We start from the raw sequence: 24,655 nt of genomic DNA on the forward strand, positions 1-24,655 counted from the left end.
TGACATTCATTTTGACTTCAAGGTCTATCACCACTTAACCAAATTTGTTACATTTATCTAGGTTCAGATTTCCCAAAAATGTTACTTGTATCACTACTACCTACTTCCCAGGGTTACAATGAAGACCTAACAAGAAAACATGCATGGAAACAGTGTAAATAATAAGGTACTACAGTACCAAGAAATTATTGTTATAATTAGGATGATTGTGATGCCAGAAATTTGCCCTTAAGCTAACTTGCAGATGAGCCTTACTGAATCGAGCTAAGTTGTTCTTCAGCTGAAAGTTACAAAGTGCCTTCCTATGGACAGGCTGAAAGTCAACTAAAATATTTTCTAACTTCCAGGGTATGCATTAAATCTGAGGAGACATTCAAGTAGGACTTTATGGAAGGTTATAAGGAATATCAATAAAAATTTTCTGTCTGATGCTCATTTATAAAGCCACTCTTATTTTTTGAAAAATGTTCTGGATCAAACTCTAATTGATGTTTTAACCATAGTCTATAATATTTGCCACCCAGTATATAAAATTAAATAGCTAGCTGCTAAATATCATGATCCTTTCTAGAGCTAACATTTTATAATTGGATTTCAAAGTAATATCCTGAATATGTTTAGAATTTCTACAATAACAATTGAGAAAAATGATATGAATCTGTTCTCCTCCCCTATCTACATCATCACATGGAAAGAAATCAAGACCACCCATATTAGTCTAAGGAAAGGGAAAGGTGGAGCATATGCAGGAGGTAACAAGGAATCTTAGACATTCTGTTTGGAAGCAGATGAAAGCTTGAATTCACATCAATATATAATCAGTGTAGAGTAATATTTCTGTGCTTCCCCTTCCTCAAAATTTACTTCCCTCTGTGCAGTCATCCCAAAATGAAAAATGACATCAGCTTTTGGTGGCTGAAACAAAAATACCTAAAAAAAGAATTTTAAGAAAAAAATTTCAGGAAAAAAGTCCTACTAGTCTCCTTAGCAGCTTCAGTATTAAATTTCAAAAATTTTACTGCTTTCACTACAATATCTTTGATATGGATATAAACATATAAAGAGCATTGCCACTGTCCAGAAAACAAACTTGAATCAAATTGTTTGTATATAATTCATATGCTTGGGCCAATGTCATTTTTTTCCACTATCATTCTAACCAAATCTCAGGTGTCTATAGCATTAGCAAGTCAATGGAAATGAAGGTAAGGCATTTACTGGACAAGTTATACAGCAATTACTGTGTCAGTAAAATAAACAGAATTTGAGGGGCTTTGTCTGCACACTGTCTTCAATTAAATTGTGAGAACAGAGACCATTCTGGGTTTTTTGTTTTGTTTGGGGGGAGTTTTTTTTTTTGCCTTTCCTTATTTCTCTAGCACTTATCACAGCTTCATGAACAAAGTGGGCTTAACAAATATTTGACTTGAAATTACCTCAACAATCTCCAGAAGTAGATTAGTTACTAAGAAAGTGTGAAAGTCTGTCTTATTCATAGCATTTCCAAGTTATTCTAGCCTTTGAGGCAGTATGTCATAGTTCCCAAACCAAAGCAGAGTCATCAGTAGGAAGAACTAGGTTATGATCTTGGCTCCATCATTAACCCATGCCAACTTGAGTTTTGGTTTCTTTACATGTAAAATAAGTTCTGCTCAAACAGTTAAGTTCTGATGATCAAATGAGACAATGGGAGTAAAAGTACCTTATAATATGCAAACTCAACACAAATACAAGATTACATTATTATCTTCAGAAAAATATCAGTGTTCAGCCAAGTTCACAATTTACTGAATGGAATGGGAAAGACTTCAAGTTCCAAGCAGAAAAGATTTGGTATTCATTTAATGTAAACATTTTAAACAATATATCTGCCTTTTCTCAATATTAAAAAAAATCATTGAACCTATCAAACTTATCAAAAACCCTACTTTCATTATTTTTTAAAAGTTTTTTATTTATTTAAAACAATGGGGTTAAGAGTGACTTGCCCAAGGTCACAAAGCTAGGCAATTATTAAGTGTCTGAAGTTAAATTTGAACTCAGGTCCTCCTGACTCCAGGGTTAAGTGCTCTATCCACAGGGCTGCTCCCCTTTTTACTATTAACTTCAATTAATCAAGTGGGTCTTATTTGAAACCTACGGTCTTATTTTTATTATAGTTGAATGTCAGAAAAATTTTACTTTTAATACTAAATTGACCATTTAATTTTTAATATAAAGCAAGGGAGTCCCAGTTTATCTTGTAAACTAGCTTATAAACAGGTTTATCAATTTGCCATTAGTCACAGCCTAGTTATCCAAGTACATCTCTTTCCTGATAAGCCCTGATTCTAAAATCAAGCTTTGAAAATGCATATAAAGAACCAGGAACAGACTGGGCACCTGGGTCTGTGGCAACAGTGGCAATTTCCAGATCTCTCACCCCAAGGACAATTGGGAAAGTCAGTAGAAAAACTCTGCTGCACCAGAGTGAGAACAGAGTCCAATCTAGAACAGACCTCAGCTCAGACCTGGTCCCAGAGGACGAGAAGCAGGCCAGGGGAGCCATCAAGGAGCCATCTGGCAGCTGCTGCCAGAGTATTCAGCCTATAGACCATAAGGGAGTTGAGGGAGACTGCAGAGATCTCCTTTCTCTCTCTGAGACAGGACTGTTGCTTTGTTCATACTCAGATTTAGGTCACAGTCTAGCCTTCCAGTCCCAGGAAGAGGAGCAAAAGCAGAGCTGCACCATAATAAAAAAAAGTTAAAGACTGGGAAAATGAGCAAACAACAGAAAAAAAATCAGACTATAGACAATACTTTGACCCTATGGAGGATCAAACTACACTCTCAGAATATAAAAGTCAAAGCTTCTGAATCCAAAGCCTCCAAGAAAAAATGTGAATTGGTCTTAGGCTATGGAAGAGCTCAAAAAAAAATTTGAAAATCAAGTAAGGTAGGTAGAGAATAATGCAGGAAAATCATGAAAACCAAGTCGATAACTTGGTGAAGGAATTACAAAAAAAATATGAAGAAAATAACATCTTAAAAACTGGTTTAGGTCAAATGGAAAAGGCCAATGAGGAGAAGAATGTCTTAAAAAGCAGAATTGACCAGATGCAAAAGGAGATACAAAAGCTCTCTGAAGAAAATAATTCTCCCAAAAGGAGAACAGAGCTAAGGAAGCTTAGGACTTTATGAGAAATCAAACAATCAAACAAAACCACAAAATGAAAAATTAAGAAAAAAATGTGAACTATCTCATTGGAAAAACAACTCACCTGACAAACAGATTCAGATAATCTGAAAATTATTGAACTACCTGAAGTCATGACCAAAGAAGACTCTAGATTTCATTTTTCAAGAAATTCTCTAAGAAAACTGCTCTGATATCCTAGAAGCTGAGGGTAAAATAGAAATTGGAAGGATCAATTTCACTGATCACCTCCTGAAAGAGATCCCAAAATGAAAACTCACAGCAATATTTTAGCCAAATTTCAGAACTACCAAGTCAAGGAGAAGATATTACAAGCAGCCAGAAAGAAATAATTCAAATATCATGGAACTACAGTCAGGATAACACAAGATTTAGCAGCTTTTACCTTTTAAGCTCAAAGGGCTTGGAATATGATATTCTGGAAGGCAAAAACAGCTTGCATTACAACCAAGAATCAACTACCCAGCAAAACTAAACTTGCTCTTTCAAGGGAAAAGATGGAAATTCAATGAAATAGGAAACTTTCAAAATTTCCTAATGAAATGACCAGAGCTGAACAGAAAGTTTGCTCTTCAAGTGCAGGTGTCAGATGAAGCATAGAGAGGGTGGATGGAAAGAACAAATCATGAAGGATTTAATGATATTGAATTGTTTGTATTCTTGCATGGGAAGATGATATTGATAACTCATATGAACCTTCTCATTTATTAGGGTAGTTAGAAGGAACATATGTAGACAAGGAACAGGAAAAAGTTGAATTTGAAGGTATAAATATTAAAAAGATGGAGTTAAAGGGGGAGAAAGGAATGTAGTGGGAGAAAGGGAAAGGAAAGGGAGAATGGAGTAAATTATTTCACATAAAAGAGGCAAGAGTAGAAAAGGGGGAAGGTGGGGAGGGTGAGTGAGCCTTAGTCTCATTGGAAGTGGTTCAGAGAGGGAATAACATATATACTCAATTGGGTACAGAAATCTAACTTGCCCTAGAGGAAAATGAGAAAGGGACAGGAGAAAGGTCAGGGAAAAGGGGGGGGGGGATATGTGATAGAAGAGAGAGAAGACTGTGGGAGAGAGTAGTCAGGTACAATACACTTTTGAGGAGGGACAGGGTGAAAGGAGAGAAAGAACAGAATAAATAGGGGTGGGGAGAATAGGTCTGAAGGAAATACAGCTAGCAACAGCAACTATGGAAAAAATATTGAGTCGATTTCTCTATGAACTTATGATTAAAGAATGTGATCCATCCCAGAGAGAGAGAGAGAGAGAGAAGATGGTGAATTCATACTGAAGTATATTTTTTCCCTCACTTTATTTTTCTTGAGATTCTCTCTCTCTCTCTCTCTCTCTCTCTCTCTCTCTCTCTGTGTGTGTGAATGTGTGTATGTGAATGTGTGTCTGTGTCGGGGGGTGGTGGTGGTTATGTTTACTTTTACAACATGACTATTGTAGTAATGTTTTTCATGGCTAAATTTTTTAATCTACCCCCAAGCAACTTACTTTCTCAAAGCAGGGAATAGGGTGGGAAGAAGGGAGAGAATTTGGAACTCATGAAGCTGGGGGAAATTTTTTTAAAATAAAATAAATAATCTTTAAAAAGAAAATGCAATAAATAAATAAAATGCCTATAAAGTTAACAGTTTAAACAGAAAAACAGAATTTAACAGATAATGTGGTACTAGGTCTAAAAATTCCATCAAGAGAAGTAACAACAGAAATAAAGGATAGATAACAAAGACAAAAAAAGAGCACTGTGGCAGTTCTACAAAAAATTGGGTCAGAAGTACTACAGCTCACTGTACTGAGCTATGACAAAAAGGCTTCTTTAAAATAGTCCTAAGGAAAACACAATGATCCAGGAAAAGGAAATGCTGCTGGGAAAGACAGGAGATAATCACTGAAAAACTGAGGGATGGAAGGTAGATTTGTTCAGTTTGAGTTTTATTTCCATTTTTTCTATCCAAGTTGATATCCATGACAGGAGGCAATGAAAAAGAGAGAGAGAGCACAAGGCTGCTCCTGATAAATTCAAGTTATCTGGGCAAGATGATCTATCCATGGATACTCAAAGAACCAAGCAGATGGATGATGGTGACATCAGAGTTACAGTCAGTAATAGCCTAAATATTGTCAAGAGCAGGACACAAAAACTGAAAAAAAAGCAAACGTCCTAATTTTCATAAAAAGAGACAAGGATAATCTGCAAGCTATAGGCCAGTGAACTCAAATGGAAAAATTCTATAATGGATCAATGAAGAAATTATTTGTGAACATCTAAAAAAAGCAATGACATCAAGAATTAACAAGGTTTTATCAATGTATACCATGGAAACAATGTAAAGATTAACAGACTACCTTCTGTGGGGGGGGGGGAGTAAGATTAGGGGAAAAATTGTAAAACTCAAAATTAATAAAATCTTTAAAAAAAATAGATCCTGCCAGATAAAACACATTCCCTTTTTTGACAGGATTACTAAACTAGAAGATAAGGAAAATGCTCATCTAGATTTTTGCAAAACTGTTGATAAAGTATTTCATACTATCCATGTAGAAAAAGAGAGAGATGTGGATTAGACAATAATACAATTAGATTTGAAACTGGCTGACTTATTGGATTCAATCATTAGATGTTAATGATTCAGTGTCACTATGGCTGAAGGTATCCCAGTGGAACACTCCCTAAAGCTGTTTAACATTTTTATCAATCAATGACTTTGATAAATGCACAGATGGCAGATTTAGGACTTAATAGCTTCCAGGAGTAGTACAGTGATAATTCTTCTGTATTCTGCTCTTTTTAAACAATATCTGGAATCTTGTGTTCCACCATTCTGTATCTAACACTTTAAGAAGGAAAATAAGCAACTGAAGGGAAGCAGAAGACAATTAACCTATATGGTCTCCCTACCTCAGGCTTCCCCAAATAGTTCTCATGCCACCCATCACCTCAATAAATTCAAATGTGGCACCAGACTACCTTTAGGATAAAATACAAACTCCTGTCCTAGACATTTAAATCTCTATACAAAGTAGATCCTTCCTACCTTTTCAGTCTTTTGATGCTTTAGTCCCTTTCTCAAACTCTTAATTCCAGATACATTTGCCTATTTCTCCCAATCTAGCCATGGCATCACCTCCAATCTCCATGCATTTATACCACCTAAAATGTTTTAAAATCTCTTCTTTACTTCTACCTTTTAGAAGACTTCTTCAAGATTCACTTCAAGTGTAACTTTCTCTGTCAGGGACTTTTAACCAGCAGTTAAGAGGGCCCCATGAACTTGGCTTGGGGAGAAAAATAAAACAAAAAGCCTGTGCCTTATTTCAATATAACTTTTCTTTTTTAATACTGTATTTTTATTTTATGTTTCAAAACTCTATTTAGAAAAGCAGCTTCAATAGGACTGCCAAAGGAGACCATGACACAAAAAAACTAAGAACCCATATGTCAAATATTAAAAGTCTTTTCTGTCCATGCCCCCCACTTCAGACACCAGTGTACACCTTCCCAAAATCATCCCATACTAACTCTGGATTTCTTAGATTTAGCATCTTGGCATAGTGACAACAAGCTATGCTTAGCACCAAGAAGGCTTGGGCTCAAGTCGTACCTGTGACATGTATTAGCTGTGTGACCCTGAGAAAGCTGCTTAACTGATCTTGCTTTGGAAAATTCTCCACCCAAGTTGCAGAGAAGTTCCAATCTTCCTTGACAGAAAGAGATTCCTAACCCAGGGAGTTCCCTTATACCTTTGAAATCACAGGTCTGGTCCCTACTCCTATATACTTATTGTTTGTGCTGTCTATTTCATTGGGAGGTAAGCTCTATAAGGAAAGATACTCTATCACTTTCTATATCCAGAGCTTACAGCCAACATATATATATATATATATATATATATATATATATATATATATATATATATATATATATATATATATATATACTGGTCAAAGGATCTTGAACAAGTCTAAATCAGAGCTATCAAATTTAGAGAATGCAAGAAAATTCTGGAGTGCTGCCCAATCAGCTAAAAAACATAACTGGAAAAATTTAGCAAAAATAAAAATGCAATAAAGACACAGATCATGTAAATTTGTGGATTTGTGGTTTTTCTATGCTACTCTGTAACCTGCAGGGATCTATTATTCTAAGAATCTCCCTAGAGATAAAACTACAACAATGTTAACCACTACATTTGTAGAGGGAGTTTATATACCTGGAAGTTTTTAGGCCAATTATAACATAGGTTCAGTCCCCTCACCCATCTATAGAATTTACAGTATAGTGTCTGACATAGAGTAAGCACTTAAAAGACTAGGCTTGTTGATTGTACTAATTGTACTAGAATGATAAAGGGTTCATGTCATAGAAAGAATGGTCGAAGGAACTTGGAATGTTTTCTCTGGAAAAAGAATAAATAGCTATCTTCAACAATTTAAAGATCTATCACAAGGAAAAGAGATTAAATTTATTCTATCTGACCTTCCAGAAAAAACTAGGAATAATGGTTCCAAATTAAAGAGACAAATTTAGATTTGATGTCAGGAAAAACTTCCTCAAAGTGAAAGTTGTCCAAAGGTAGAATGAGTGCCTCATGTAATAATAAAGTCCCAACTCATAGGAGGTATTCAAGTAGTTAGGATGACTGCCTGACACATTAATTATATTGGGGATTTTTTTTTTAGAAATCGGGATGGATTAAACACTGAGTTGCCTAGAAAACCAAAATCCTATGATTCTGTGTTGACACAAATCATAAAAGAATGGTTGCATGTAAATTATATCAATGTTGTTATACAACCAAATGTGTTTTCATTTGTGAAATGTGGACAAGAATGTTTTAAATTATCATTAATTTCACTAATTTCACCTTTCACTAATGTCCTACTCTAATACATTATTTTGGCACAGTAGTGACCCTGGGTTCTCAAAGGTACATTATACCCAAGAGCACAAGCTTTGGTAGATCATAACTAAGTTGGGATAAATACAAGTTCAATGATGCACACTGTGTAATGCCTTCTAAAGGCGAGGCTAGTAAACTTAGAATGGGCTCATAATCAGATAATAAAAATTATAAAACCCAACCTTCAAAATCTTAGAGGAGCATTATGAAGCAAGAGTGTGGAAGTAGTACCAGTCTTTGTTCCTCACTCCCTCCAAACCACCTTTACCCTCAAGTACTTGTGATTGACACTTATGATGTTTTTTCTTTTTCTTTTCCTTTTCTTTGTTTCCTTTTTTTTGGGGTGGGGGTGGAGGGCAAAGGGAAGAGATACAGACATTTCAGTGTTATGGTAAACTCCCAGAATGGAGACTTCTCCCACCAAAGCAAATCAATGCTTCATTTGTAACTTAAAAGTATCAAGAAAGTTACCTAGAACAATTTTCACAGATTTAGAGTGTAGCAAACATGTGACCTGAATCCAGTAAAAGTTTGGTACCCTCATATATACGTGCACAATATAAAGTTATCCTATTTCCTGGTTGGCACATGATAGAAACTTTAAAATTTGCTTAATTAAATTTCTGACTCACCAATAATCAAGCTACAATGTCATTCTCAACTATTCTCAGGTTCATCCTCTTCCCTTTACTTTAAAACCCATGAACCATTATAAGTGTCTTGGACCTAGGGACAGTTTCATTGCTCAAGTTCCAGCAAGGAAAAAATGTGTCCCTGGTACTCCAAGTAAACACATTATTTATTTATTTATTTTGAATTTTACAATTTTCCCCCTAATTTTGCTTCCCTCCCCCCACTCCCCACAGAAGGCAGTCTGTTAGTCTTTACATTGTTTCCATGGTAGACATTAATCTAAGTTGAATCATAAACACATTTTTTGAAATAGTTATTTATTTCTCAAACATGTGCAAACTCAAATGTCCTACTCTAAATATGTTTCATTCAAGAAGTTCATATGAAAATCCACTGCTTGGATTTTTTCCAACAGAAACTTTCATATGGCCAGCAACAAAAATTTAATACATTAGGTTACTAAATTATAGTACTAATGAGGGGGCAACGGATAAAAAAAGGGCAAACAAAAATAGATGAAGAAAAGGGAAATATATTAGTTTTCTCCTCATGTGTGTGTATGTGTGTGTGTGTGTGTACACATCATATATGTATATACTGGCAAATTTCCTAAAGAAAAGTTTTTCTTTGGCTCCTTCACTCCCTTATCTTTCTATATCACTTTCCCATATCCTTATTATCATATACTACATTTTGTTCAAAAGCCACCCTACCTATATCATGTCCCAAGCTACAAAATTAAGTATCTCCAAATAAAGATGGAAAAGGACTTACACATAACATAAAATATTTATAGCAGCTTTTCTTGTTAAAACAAATATAATGGAATATTACTATGCCATAAGAAATATTCTGTTTCAAAGAAACATGGGGAAGATCTCATAGACTGATATATAATAAAGTAGAAAAATTATACATTGCATAAGTTGTATGAATTACAAATATAAAAAAATTATAAAATTGTAAAGAAAAAACAGAATTGAGATCAATGTAATTTGAGGGGGCAAAGACCCCTCAATTCCAAAGAACCAATGAAGTAAGCTAATCACTTCTTGACAGAGGCATCATAAATGAAATCAAGATATAAAATGTGACATACATTTCTAGACATTGTCATTAGAAAAATTTGTTTTTCTTGTCAATCCTTGTTAAGGATTGTTTTGCTTTTGAAGAGGGAAAGCAGAAGTGGGAAGGAGTGGGATGATGACAAGTTTGCAAAAGAAAAGAGGGTCACTGAATTTTTTTTAATTCACAGAAGAAATGACAGAAGCAAACATAAGCTGGATGGCTTTGAAAATTACAATTTAGGGGTGGCTAGGTGGCGCAGTGGATAGAGCACCGGCCCTGGAGTCAGGAGTACCTGGGTTCAAATCCTGTCTCAAACACTTATAAATTACCTAGCTGTGTGGCCTTTGGGCAAGCCACTTAACCCCATTTGCCTTGCAAAAAAAAAAAAACCTAAAAAAAAAGAATAAAGAAAATTGCAATTTACATATTATAATATCACATATTTAAGAGTTAAAATTGTACATGGTAGAAATTCATAGTTTCGTTTATATAAATTCTATTTCTATTCTATCTATGAAAATGCTCATTTTATTTGCTTTTTAAGTTCATAATTTTAAAAATTAAATAAAACTCTCATTCCCTGGTTACAGTTAGTTGTATCAACACAAATCTGAGGAAAACAAGTCTTTGGATTAATTCACACTAAGGTACTTTAACTTTCAGGAGGCATTTGCGTTTTTTAAAGGATTAATGTTAATTAATCTAAATGAATCTCACACTGGTAGGATTTGGGGCAGCTAACAAAGAAAAGAGAGGCAGAACTCTGAGCTTGGTAAAGCCTGCCTTGGAGTCAAGAATATCTGACTTCAAGTGGTATCACTAATAGATATCCAAGACAAGTCTCTTTTTCTAAAAAGTGATTTTCCTAAGGTATATTTTTGACCATGCTACTTTCATACTCAGTAAATTCCAATGGATTCACACTAGTACATTACTGGTGTATCTGTGAATCAGTACACCATATTAGAAAGTAATTTGAAATTATACAAATAAAAAACTAAAATGTTCATATCCTTAGTAATAGTCCAGAGATTCCATTACTACTAGTCACATACATCAAGGAAGCCAATGATTAAAAAAAAAGTTCCCAATACACCCAATATTTATAACAACCCTATTTGTGAAAGCAAAGAATTAGAAACAATACAAGAAAAACAAATTGTGGTACAATAGAATATTACTATTCAATAAGAAATAATGAAGATAATGACTATGAAAAAGCATGGAAATATCTATATGATCTGATACAGACTCACAAAAACAACATATGCATTGACTCCAACAATGAAAATGGGAACCCCTCCAAAATGAAAACCAAGATTACAAAGAACTTAGCTAGAAAAGAGAGATAGACATCTCTACCTCAAATGTTTGCTGAGGTGAGTGGTCCTGAGTGCAGTACATTGTACATATTTTCAGACTTTTTTTATGCTTTTTTCCTCCTTTTTTTTAATCTTTAAAAAAACAAAAGGCTTTCCGGGAAAGGGGGAGGGTTTCTTGAAAAAAATCAAGGTGATTAAAAAAATGACTTCTAAAATCAAACATAAATTCCTCTGACAATTAAAGTCCTTTATAACCTGGCCCAACCTGCCTTTCTAAATTTATGGAATTTTATTGCCCTTTACTCACACTATGATATGGAAAGTTTCTCTTCATCTCCACTTCTTGGAATCACAAAGTTCGTTTCAGATTCAGCAATGGTTCTCCATGAAGCCTTTCCTTATTTTTCTCTCTGTTCTCAACTTTTCCCTCCTAAGAATCATCACCCTCAAACAAATTCATATTTATTTTATATTTTGAATCTATCTAAATATGTACTTGTCACCCTTTATGAAAGTATTACACTTTTGTCTTTATATTACAAAGACCAACAAACAATAAAACTTACAATTCTATACAGAGTATATAGAGTACTTATAGAGTATATGTAATACTTTCAGAGCATATGTAATAATTAACTAAATGATTAGAAGAGGAATCCACAACAGCTGGTGGGACTCCTCTCAGGTTCAACTCCTTTGAGAAGTTTCTTCTTTTTAATAGATTCCTCCCTATTTCTACACCTACAGGTGTTTTTAAAGTTTCTAAGGTGTTTATCTTTTGTTTGTTGAGGTTTTATTCATTTCCCACCTACCCCCCAGGAAGAAGTCATTCAAAGATATGAGTCTCATATTAATTAATTAATTACTTTTTTGAAATTAATTAATTTTGTAAAATTTAAGGCAATGAGGTTATGTAACTTGCCCAGGGTCACACAGCTAGGGTAATTATTAAGTGTCCGAGGCTGGATTTAAACTCAGGTCCTCCTGACTCCAGGGCCCGTGCTTTATCCACTACATCATCTAGCTGCCCCTATGAGTCTCATCTTAAAGGCTATGCTTTGGAATGGTTTACATTAAACTCTACAGGTTTCAGAAGACTTTCACATACATCACTTTATCATTGTAGCAATATTAGATAGGGAGAGCTACTATATTCAACTCCATTTTATGAATAAATTGTGATGATTTGAAGAGATTATATTAAGGTTAACAGACCTACTATAATAAGAGAAACTTAAAAGGAACTGAGGCATAGTAGAGAGCCAGCCTCAGAGTCAGAAAGACCTGAGTTCAAGTTCCAGTTTCCATCATATACTAGACAAGTTACTTAACTTCTCAGTGCCCCAGGGAATTCTCCAAGAGTATGATCAGCAAAATATTTTTGAGTGTGAATCCTCAATATGTATATTTACTTAATTTTTACAAATGATATATACATATATTTTTGTAACTTTTAATTATGTATGTTACAAAAATTATACAAAAAATGGAAAAAGGATGAGATAAAAGGAAATAAAAAGGAAATAAAAGGAAATAATATTTGATCTGAATTAATAAGGAACATGAGAATTAAATGGTTACAGTTAAGGAAAATCACTTTGATAGCTGCATGGAGGATGAATTAGAAAGGTAAGATGCTTAAAAAAAGCGACCAAATTATGATACTATTGCAATAATGCAACAAGATAGGCTGATGGAGGTGAGGGGAAAGAAGTAGACAAATGAAGAAATATTTGGAGATATAAGCAAAGTTAGGGGCAACTAGATGGCACAGTGAACAGAGCACCAGCCCTAGGGTAAGTAGGACCTGAGTTCATGTGATCTCACAGACACTTAGTAATTACTTAGCTGTGTGGATTTTGGGCGTTGCCTTGCAAAATCCAGGTAAAAAAGGGAGGAGATATAATCAACTGTAAGTGGCAATTGTAAGTGCAGGGGGAGGGAAGTTGTGAAACCTGGATCATAGAAAGAGAGACATACAGAAATTAAGAAGAATGAATTTTAGAGAAAAGACAATATAGAAGTCTGTGATGCAGACAGCAATTCTTCAATGACTGTTAATATTGTTCACCTCATTCCCTTAAAGGAAAGCTATTAAAAGTCTTAAGGTGGTCTCCCGACTGTTCCATGAACAAGATAATCTGGGCATTTTCTCTGGCCATCTCCCTTGCCTGGAATAATCTCTCTCTACTTCATTTACTGACTTCCCTGGTTTCCTTTAAATCCCAACTACAATTCTCCCTTTTCCTGGAAGCCTTCCCTAACCCTCTTAATTGTAGTGCTTCCCTCTTAATTATTTCCTTGCACAGTGGATAGAACAAATCCTGGGGTCAGGACGACCTGAGTTCAAATTTGATCTCAAATACTTAACATTTACTAGCTGTGTGATCCCAGGCAAGTCATTTAACCTTGATTGGCTCACATCCAGAGCCATTCTCCAGACCCAGATGGATCCAGAGGAGAAAGTGAGGCTGGTGACTTAGCACAGCAACTCCTCACTCATAGTCAAGAACAAAGGAGGAGTAGCAGCAGCAGGAACAACAATCTGTGAAGTAGCTGCTATGAGTGGCAGCAAAGACTTGAAGGGCCAATAAAAGATTCAGGAAAGAGGAAGATAGGAGCCCGCATAGTAGAGAAACAGGGGTAGAGTCCAATAAAATTGATTGTGGTTTTGAGACCAGTCTCACAATTATCAAAAGAAAGGTGGAATATATGTATCTATAACGCCTATCTTGCCACCTCTGATTCATAACATATCCCTTTGGAGACCATTTTCCTATGCCAATGAAGTCATGAATCCAGACAAAAAATATCTTCCCCCTTCTAGTCTGCTTTTTTTTTCCACTTTAGGTAGATGGTGTGCATAAAAGGCTTTTTTTTGTGGGCTGGCTTGGGAACCTAAATCTATATTTTCCAACATGATTTCTCTGGGGAAATAAAGTTGTGAATTCCACACAAATAGTTAATAAACTTCTTCAATACAACCTGTTCACCTATTTAATACACACAACCAATAAAAAACCAATGTATCAGTGTCAAGTTAGGCAATCAACAATGCATCAACTATGTCACAGACAGTGTGTAAACACACACACACACACACACACACACACACACACACACACACAAATAGTACCTGATCCTCAAGGAGTTCACAATCTTGTGGGAGAAGCAAAACACAAATAAGTGCAAACAAGCTACATAAAGAATAAAGAGGAAATAAAAACAGAGGGAAGACAGAATTAAAAGGGATTGGACAAAGCTTCCTGTAGAATGTGGGATTTTATCTAGGTCCTGAAAAAAGGTCAGGGAAGGCAGAAAGAAGGGAAGCATTGCAGGCATGAGGTACAGACACAGAAAATGCCCAGAGCCAAAATGTACAGTATCTTGTTTCAGAGAAAGCAAGGAGTCCAGTATCACTAGATCATGGAATACATGTGGAGAAGGGCCTAAGACAACTGAAAAGGTGGAGGGGAACTTAAGATTTTGAAGGGTTTTGAACATTAAGATTTTGTATTTGATCTTGGAGGTGACAGGGAAATCAATGGAGAGAGAAACAAAATGTGAAGAGTAGGGAGAAGTTAACTCTTCTGCACAGCTGTCAAAACTAATTTTCCTGAAGCACAGTCTGACCATGTCACTATTTCAGTAAACTCTACTGTTCTCTCTATAACCTTTCTCTCTGTTTGCATCATTCTAGTTCTTAAGGAAGCACATTTATTGACAGGTTTTAACAGTTTCATAAATTTCACTTGGGTTATTAAGGATTAGGGAGCTAGCAAAAGTATCTTCCAGTGCAAATGATGTGGGTGTCAAATATTAGAAGTTTGCCCCAGTTCTCTTCGAGGGTCTCTCATTTTGAATAGAGGAGCCTCATTTGGCACATGAAACTTCCTTCCCTAGCTAGTGCCCAAACTCAAGTTCTTCCCAGGCCCGTTCCAACTGACCCTTATTTTGTCCAAATTTTTTTGTTCCCTTTTGTTAGAATTCATAGACAGGTCTGAAAATAGAGGCCTACCCATTAGTCCAGATAATCAATTAAGAAACACTATTAATATATTCTATATAATAGCTAAAAACTTGAGAGATAATGTGGCATGGATAGAGCAGGCCTAAGAGAAAGTCCTTGTGTGACCTTGGTCAGTCACTTAACTCTAAAACTATAAATGGCCTTGTAAAGAAAGCTTCCAACACCAACACCCACAGCAGATCTGAAAAAAAAAGTGTTTAAAGCATACAATAACAAGAGTAATATAACCCACTATTAATTTTACCCCACCATCATTTACAGTCACCCCATTATTTCCCAAGTTCCTTGTTCTTGACCTTACTGAATTTCAACCTATTTTTACAGTCAATCTTTTGAACTTTTTATGTTCAGAACATCCTATCTAAATTTTGTATCATCTTGAAAAATTATTATCTTTCATGGTCATTGTCAACTAAAAACAAAACAAAAAACAAACTAATCCCTTCTACAGATCATAGAGACACCACTTAATAAATACTCCTAGAGTAAATAACCAAGGTACTTATAAAATTAGCCATCAGTTGTAATCCTCAAGCTCAAATTCATGAATAAAGTTGGCTATGTATAAACAACTACATGTTTTTTTGCAGTAAAAGCTTAAAGAAAGAAAAATACAAAGAAAAAAGTAAAAAAAAGAAACATCTTAAATGAGTGATAAAAGGGAGATTTGAATTTTTTTAAATCATACTAATCTATACATTGAAAGCTAAATTATAAGGAAAAGATCTTGAAAGATTTGTAGACATTTCACAGAAGAGGGGAATTTATTTTGAGTGGCTTCAGAACTAGAAGTTACGGAGAGATTGGCTTTCTGGAAGGAAGCCTTTTCTAACAATTAAATCATTCCAACAATGAAAGCAGAGTCTCTCCAAAGGTTGAACACTCTCTACAAGTACAGAATTCAAAAAGTTGAGGCCACATGACCTCTTCTCTTAGAGATGCGCTAGAGTGGGCTCCTGTTCTGAATGAGAATAGACTAGGGTGAGCAGTTCTCAAAGTGTGAATTCATCAAATCTGTGGGTCCCCCAAGATCCATTCTGGAGTCTGCAAGGTCAAAATTATCTTCAAAATAATTCTAAGACATAATTGTTGTAATTATTCAGTTTTTCAGTTGTGTCTGCCTCTTGATGACCCCATTTGAGGTTTTTCTCAGCAAAGATCTGGAATAGTTTGCCTTTTTTCCCCCTACAACTCATTTTATAGATGTGTAAAATGAGGCAAACAGTGTTAAGTGATTTGCCCAGGATCATACAGCTAGTAAAGTGTCTGAGACACAATTTGAACTCAAATCTTCCTGACTTGAAACCCAGTGCTCTGTCCATTAAACCACCAAGCTGCCCAAGACACAATACTAAGGCTATTAAAATATTCATCCTTCTTCCAAATATGCATCTGTGTGATGCCAGATTTTCTTCCTATACTTCACTCAAAACAACAGACTGAATGTAAAAGCAGATATAGTAATTCAATTGTCTTCTATTAGGCTAGATATTAAGGAGAGCTACAAAAATAAGTAAAACTATGCCAATTCTCACTAATTTTTGTTTTGGAAAAGTTATTTTTTCATAAAATATCCTGTTACTATGTATTGGTTTATAATTATTTTATAGGAATATTAAAAATGTATATATTTTATATATAAATATAATACACATATATGAAAGATCTTATGTGTCTTCATTAATTTTTAAAAGTGTAAAGGGGTGTAGCCAAAAAGTGTGAAAGCTAGGGTGGCTAGGTGGCATAGTGGATAAAGCACCGGCCCTGGAGTCAGGAGTACCTGGGTTCAAATCCGGTCTCAGACACTTAATAATTACCTAGCTGTGTGGCCTTGGGCAAGCCACTTAACCCCGTTTGCCTTGCAAAAAAAAAAAAAAACTAAAACAAAAATTGTGAAAGCTGCTGGATTAGATAATATGTAGCTTTGTAGTAAACAAAGGTCTTTGTTTTTAACAACCTAAAGAGACAGACATAAGTAGTGCAAGTAGTATTGTCCCTATTTTATAGTAAGAGAAAATGAGGATCAGAAAAGTAAAATAATTCAGCCTAATAAATTTTCCAAGTCCCCCAATGTAGAATTTCATATTTTCCATCTTCTTCACTGAATCATCATCCATGTCCTGTACCCAATATATTGATGCCCTGGGCTTTGTCCTAGGACTTCCTTCTCATGGTAATCCCAATTGCTCCTATTAGCTAAATAATCATCCATATTCAGCCCTCGTTTCTTTTCAAGCTCCAGTCCTCTATTATCAACTGCCTGATGAACTTCTCATAGAAATGGCATCCCATAGAAATCTCGAACTCACCATATCTAAAAAAGAGCTCATTTAACTTTTCCATCAAACCTACACTTCTTTCGAACAATGCTATTCTACTAGGGGCATTGCCATCCTTCCAGATACCCAAGTTTACAACTTCGGAGAAATCCTTAACTCTTCAGGCATATATATATATATATATATATATATATATATATATATATATATGTATATATATACATATGTATATATGTATATATATCTTAAAAACTAATTATACCTCCACATCATTCATATCCATTTTCTATCAACTCATATAACCACCTGATGCAGTGAAAAAAAACAAAACAAGAAGATAAATGTATAGTATACCACTAATAATGTAAATACATACAACTTTGAAAGATTTAAGAATTTAAAACTGATCAATGCATAATCAACCACAATTATAAAAGGTAGATGACAGAGAATATTTCCTCCCTCCTGATAGAGATATGATATAGACTGATACATATATTCTTTTTTTAAGAAAGATTTCATTTATTTTTGAGTTTTACAATTTTTCCCATAATCTTGCTTCCCACCCCCCACAGAAGGCAGTCTGTTGGTCTTTACATTGTTTCCATGGTATACATTGATCTAAGTTGAATGCAACAAGAGAGAAATCATATCCTTAAGGAAGAAAAATAAAGTATAAGAGATAGCAAAATTACACAATAAGATTTTTTTAAATTAAAGATAATATTCTTTGCTAAAACTCCAAAATTCTTTCTCTTGATATAGATGGTATTCTTCATCACAGATATCCCAATATTGTGCCTGACTGTTGCACTGATGGAATGAGCAAGTCCATTAAGATTGATCATCACCCCCATGTTACTGTTAGGGTGTACAGTGTGTTTCTGGTTCTGCTCATCTCACTCAGCATCAGTTCATGCAAATCCCTCCTGGTTTCTAACAACACAATAGTGTTCATCACATGCATATAACCACAGTTTGTTAAGCCATTCCCCCAATTGAAGGACATTCACTTAATTTTCAATTCTTTTGCCACCACAAACAGGGCTGCTATGAATATTTTTGTACAAGTGATGTTTTTTACCCTTTTTCATCATCTCTTCAGGGTATAGACCCAGTAGTGGTATTGCTGGATCAAAGGGTATGCACATTTTTATTGCCCTTTGGGCATAATTCCAGATTCTCCAGAAATGTTAGATGAATTCACAGCTCCACCAACAATATATTAATGTCCCAGATTTCCCACATCTCTTCCAACATTGATCATCGTCCTTTCTGGTCATATTGGTTAGTCTGAGAGTTGAAGTGATACCTCAGAGAAGCTTTAATTTGCATTTCTCTAATAAGTAATGATTTAGAGCAATTTTTCATATGACTATGGATCCCTTTGATTTCCTCATCTGTAAATTGCCTTTGCATATCCTTTGACCATTTGTCAATTGGGGAATGGCTTGTTTTTTTGAAAATTTGACTCAGTTCTCTGTGTATTTTAGAAATGAGTCCTTTGTCAGAAATACTAGCTGTAAAAATTGTTTCCCAATTTACTACATTTCTTTTTATCTTGGTTACAGTGGTTTTGTCTGTGCAAAAGCTTTTAATTTAATGTAATCAAAAGCATCTAATTTGTTTTTAGTGATATTCTCCATCTCTTCCTTGGTCATAAACTGCTTCCCTTTCCATAGATCTGACAGGTAAACTACTCCTTGATATTCTAGTTTGCTTATAATATTGTTTTTTATGTCTAAATCCTGCATCCATTTCATATATTCCTTTGGACATGGTATAGGAATTTGTTCTTATTTACTATGGAAATTTGTTACAAGGGTCTTAATTCCCCTTTCCTCCACCAATGGAAGAAAAGGGGAAAAAGAAAAAATAAAAGTTTGGTCAAGAAAAAAGTTAAAGAATAGTAATTGAGTATATTGTAGTAAAGTTGAATAATATAGATTTGTGATATTATATATTGAATTTTTATTTTATAGTTAGCTTTATTACATAATGTTCATAATATAAACATGGAGACTTTAATCCACTTACCTACCCCCATGTCAGTTGCCTGGGCAAAATACAATGCAATTTTACTTTTTGGTTTTTTTTTTACCCTTGTTGCAAATGAGGTAAAATTTCAAAGGACACAGATTCACTTGATCTAATATAAAAAAACAAAGAGGAAAGAATTATATTAATAATTTCAGCATTTTAAGGAGATTTCCTTCTTTCATTGACAAAGAACATAGACAGAAAATGATAATCTAAAAAGAAATACCTTATAATTGTTCCAGTCTACTCAATCCAAAGTGAAACATTTCCACAAATGTTTTCAACATTCTAGTTCTTTAAAACATTTTTTATACATTTAAGTTTCACACCTGGTGTCATAATTCTGACAAAATTATTTTATAAATTATTCCTGTGATACAATATCTGCCAGACAGAAACTTTCCTACGAATATCAATTGTCTTTTTAAATATTTTATTGCTAACTCTTGTTTATTTTGTTTATTGTTAAGAATTGTTACAAATATTTATATTTCTTATCCAAAAAGTAACTATTATTTTAGAAATGAACCTCCTGAATATGGTATGTAAATCTAAGGTAACAATATTCATTCTATTATTCAATTTTGTTTAAATATAAAATTTAATATAATTTTTCCCAATACTTTTCCTTCCCTTCATTCCAGAGTTCAATACATAATACTTTCCAAGGGAAAAAAAGCTGAGAGCACAACTAGTGTCTACTGATGACAGAAAAATTATTGGTAACAACTTGACACATACTGTATAATTTTTATAACATTAATCCTAGTTCAATGATACATAAACTACCAAAGATAGCACTGACATATCAAGATATAACAAATAATAATTGATCATTTTCCCTGAGATTTTCTTTTGCTACTTCACTGTGTTTGTCAATGGCAATATTATACTATTCTCTGTCATATTTAAAACAATGTGCTTCTCTGACTCTTCCTTTCTCCCTCACTTTTATAGAACTTAGCATTGTCTACATCACCTCTGCAATATTTCTCTTATGTGTTCCCTCTCACTATTCCTAATTTTCTTAACTCAAAAATCTTCAAATGATCCTTACTGCTCACAAAAGAAAATTCTAATTCTTTAACTTGTTTTTTTTTTTAGGACACTACATTCAATATGGCATCAACTTTTCTGGTCAATGTTTTCTAAACTTCTAAATTTCCACCAGCATTTTACAGTCTTTGGTTCAGAGAAAGTATTTCTGGGATGATATGTGTCTTATTTTATTGCCCTTCATTTACTCTATTCTATAAACTATCTTTCCTTTTTTTTTCCTCTCTCTCTTTCTCTCTCTCTTTTTTTTTTTTGGTTTCTTGCAAGGATATGGGGTTAAGTGATTTACCCAAGGTCTCATAGCTAAGCAAGTATTAAGTGTCTGGGTTCACATTTGAACTCAGGTCCTCCTGACTCCTGGGCCAGTGCTTTATCTACTTCATCACCTAGTTGCCCCTTTAAACTATCTTTCCTGAACATAAGTTGCACTTTTCTACCTCTCTGGCTTAGTTCAGTCCTCGAATAGAAATCACTGAAAAGGAATCCCTTCCTCTTCTCAACTGTTTAATTCCTAGCCATCCTTTAAAATTAAACTTAAATACCAGCACTTCTTGAAGCTTTCCCCAATCTTCCTCCCACCTCATTATTAAAAGAATTCCACCCTAGACTTAACATAGTACTTTGTTTTGTATCTCTTTAAAGCACTTTATCACCCAATATGATTCAACATGGTTTTCTGTGTTTTGATCTCATCTCTTTCTTAGAATATAAGTGACATAGGAGGAGGGGCTCTCTTTTACTAAACTTTAACATCTCCCATAGTGCTCTATAAACAGAAAGTCTTCTAAATTATTCCCAAAGGGCTATAAAATGGTGCATATCCTTTGACAAAGCAATAATACCACTAGCTCTGTATCCTAGATATCAAAGGAAAAAAGATAAAGGATCCATATTTATAAAAAATATTTATAATTTATATAATTTATAATTTTTATATTATATATTTATATAATTTTTACAGAAGCAAAGAACTGAAAATTTAGAGGAATATCAATTGCAGAAAGGTTGAAAAAGTTGTTATAGAATTGTAATGAACTAGTAATGTACTATAAAGAAATGACAAGAGGGATAAGTTCAGAAACATCTAGGAAGACTTATATGAACTGATGAAAAGTGAGCAGAACCATGAAAGCATTGTACACAACAATAGCAATATTGTAACAAGGAATAACTGTGAGACTTAAGTATTCTGATTCATGACAATTCCAAAATATTCAAGATGAAAAATGTTATCTATCTCCAGAGAGAGGCTTGATAAAAGCACATTTTTTCACTCTTTTTCTTGTTTTATATTTTTCTTTGCAACACCTAGAAATATGTTTTCTTTTGCCTTCACTTGTATAATGGGTATCCCATTGCTTGCTTTCTTGATGGGTGGGGGATGGGATGGAAAGAAGGAAAGAATTTGGAACTCAAAATTTCAGAAAAAAGAAATAAAAGAGAGAGAGAAAAAAGAAATCTAGCATGAAATATTTAATCCTATTGGCTATACTCTACTCCTTACTTTTGCTTCCTCCCTTTTCATTTTCTCACCAAAAATCCACTATCACTTCTATCATGGTATACCGTCAATTTTAACAACTAAGTTAATAGTTCCAGGGATGGAGTAGGTCTGACATTATGTGTGGTACAATAGGAAATATTAAAAAAGAGTTCAAAGAGTTGTAAAAAGATATAGTATTTTGTCTTAGTTATAAAGGCATTAAATGAAGCTATAACAAATCTTTCTAGGGAATACTCTATTACTAGTTAGATCAAATTTTTAAAATGATACTTTATCAAGGCTTTTTTCATTCTATGTAAACCGATGCACAGCTGTGTTGTTAGATCTGCAGACAGAATGTAACATTAGCAGTGTGAAATTCCAACCTTCCATTTTTAAAGGGTGTTAACTTTCAAACCTATTTCCAAAACTGTGACCCTTGTCATGTACAAACTCCTACAGAATGCAAAAAAAAATCTTTAAATTGAAACTTCTTTTGGTCAATTTATGTGGAGTTCTTACATAGAAAAAGAGAATTATATTCAACAACCACTTCTATCCAACACAGACAATGACCACTACAACAATCCCTAACTATCTGACACCATCTTTCTGCATACCAATAACCACACTCCTAACTCACAAAGCTGTCCCTCAACCTCAATCCTCTCATCTTTCAAATACACCAAAGTGAGGAGATCTTGTGTGGACATCTGCAGGGTCCTTCTCAACATCTCCAATCCAATGATTGATAAATCTAGACCTGTTATTTCATTAGTATAGGTAATTTTTTGTAAAAAACTCATTTTTAATGTGGGCAACTGTTAATGATAGGCTTAACTGAACTGAAGGATTGAGTGATTTACCAAGAGTCACAGAGTAAATGTGTATCAGATGGGACCTTAAAACATGATTGCCTCCCTACCAGACTAACTCTCTATCATATAAAGAGTGGATTGTAATATGGTCTCTCACAATCTAAGTATCTTTTGTAGTAGTCATATCAAAATAAATGACTTTACATTTATCTTGTATTGAATTAAAAAGTCCTTGTTCTTTGTTAAGTGAATTGCTATTAGATTCCCCTCCTGTCCTTTTCTTCCCTCTTCATTTCCCACTGACAGCCCCACCAGCACACAAAATTTATGAAGTTTATTTTTTAAACCTAAATGCAAAATTTTACAGTTGACCCTAAAGAATTACTTAAGTTAGTATCACTTCATCTTCAATCATGCAGAGAGCATTTCTGAATCCCCAATGTTATCAATCATATTAGCAAACTCTTCCAATTCTGGGCCATCTGAAAAATTTCTAAGCACATTGAGGATTCAAGATTTAAAGCTAGAAGGTAACTCAGAGTTCATCTAGTCCAATCCCAGCATTAAAAAAATATATATTTTAAGGCAATGGGGTTAAGAGACTTGCCCAAGGTCACATAGCTAAGCAATTAAATGTCTAAAGCTGAATTTGATTTCAGGTCCTCCTGGCTCCAGGGTGCTACCTAGCTGCCCTCCCAACCCCTCATTTTAAAGTTGAGGTCACTCTAGTTACTACTAGAGTCTTGCATTGAGTAATAGAATCATAATTTGAAGCCCATTTTCTGTAACAGTAAATCCATCCTACTCATGTCTTCAACCTTGTCAACGATAAAGAAAAATTTTCATAAAAATATTAGGTTCAGCCTATAATTAGAAACTTAACAGAATTTTAAAAAATAAAATAAATATCTTTCTATATTCCTTCATTGCACTGTCCCCATCCTGCATATTTGGGAATTAAAGTAAATAAATGAATTCTTTTAAATTGCATTCTAACCCTAGCTAAAATACAGTCAACTTTTGGATTCAGTTTCCCTAAATCTCTATCTTAGATGGAAGATGAAAGAAGAATTATTAGCAAGAAGAGAATTTAGCAGAAAAATTAAAAGAAACTATTTCTTGATTATGAATAAGGTAAATATTTTAAAATCTGACAGACTATGTAATATCTTGAGGATATGGGGTTCTCTGGCTAACTGCATAAGGTGGAAAACCATACATTTGCTCCATGCCTTGTCAAAAACTGCTCAGAAATATAGTCTCCTCCGCTGATTTAGAAATCACAGAATTTTAGAAATTAACAAAAGGAAGGGATCTTAAAGATAATTTAATCTAACCCACTCATTTTACAAATGATAAAATTTAATTCCAGAAAACCATCTTACTTAAATATGAATCTAGTACAACTTACTCATTTAAATCCTGATAAAAACAAACAATTTCAGAAAAATAAAATTCACCTAAGTTCACAAATTTAGTTAGTGCAAAGCTGGGACAAGAGTAAAGGTCTCCAAATTCAATGATTTTCCTACTATATCACACTGCCTTAACAATCAACTTAAGAAATCTCTAATCTTTAATAATAAAAATAGAAATCTTTAATAATTATTAAAACTGAATCTCACTAAAAAAGTAGTATTATGTACATAAAAACAATTAGACTTATGTAGACAAGAAGAGAGCCCCTAGAAAATTGTATAGTGTTTTAAAAAAATAAATCCCCAATAAAAGGTTGTACAAATCTGTGTCTTCTGAGAGTGGCTTATGTTCTGGGGAGGCTAGGTGGTGTAGTCACCGGCCTTCAAGTCAGGAGTACCTGGGTTCAA

General features: G+C 34.1%; 1 protein-coding gene across 3 annotated transcripts in view; it reads right to left on the minus strand.

The window, feature by feature from the left end:
* The window catches only part of MBOAT2 (membrane bound glycerophospholipid O-acyltransferase 2), a 167,825-nt gene that overhangs the window by 135,119 nt on the left and 8,051 nt on the right, over positions 1–24,655 (minus strand). The window contains exon 1 of one of the 3 annotated variants that reach the window (XM_074209623.1): positions 19,470–21,471. The exons of the other annotated variants lie outside the window; for them this stretch is intronic. The gene's annotated coding sequence lies outside the window, so the exon portion shown is untranslated. Of the gene's footprint in view, positions 1–19,469; positions 21,472–24,655 lie in introns of those variants that run through there. 3 annotated transcript variants of the gene reach the window in all.

The sequence above is a fragment of the Macrotis lagotis genome, chromosome 1, assembly GCF_037893015.1.
Source record: "Macrotis lagotis isolate mMagLag1 chromosome 1, bilby.v1.9.chrom.fasta, whole genome shotgun sequence".
NCBI classification, from domain to species: Eukaryota; Metazoa; Chordata; class Mammalia; order Peramelemorphia; family Peramelidae; genus Macrotis; species Macrotis lagotis.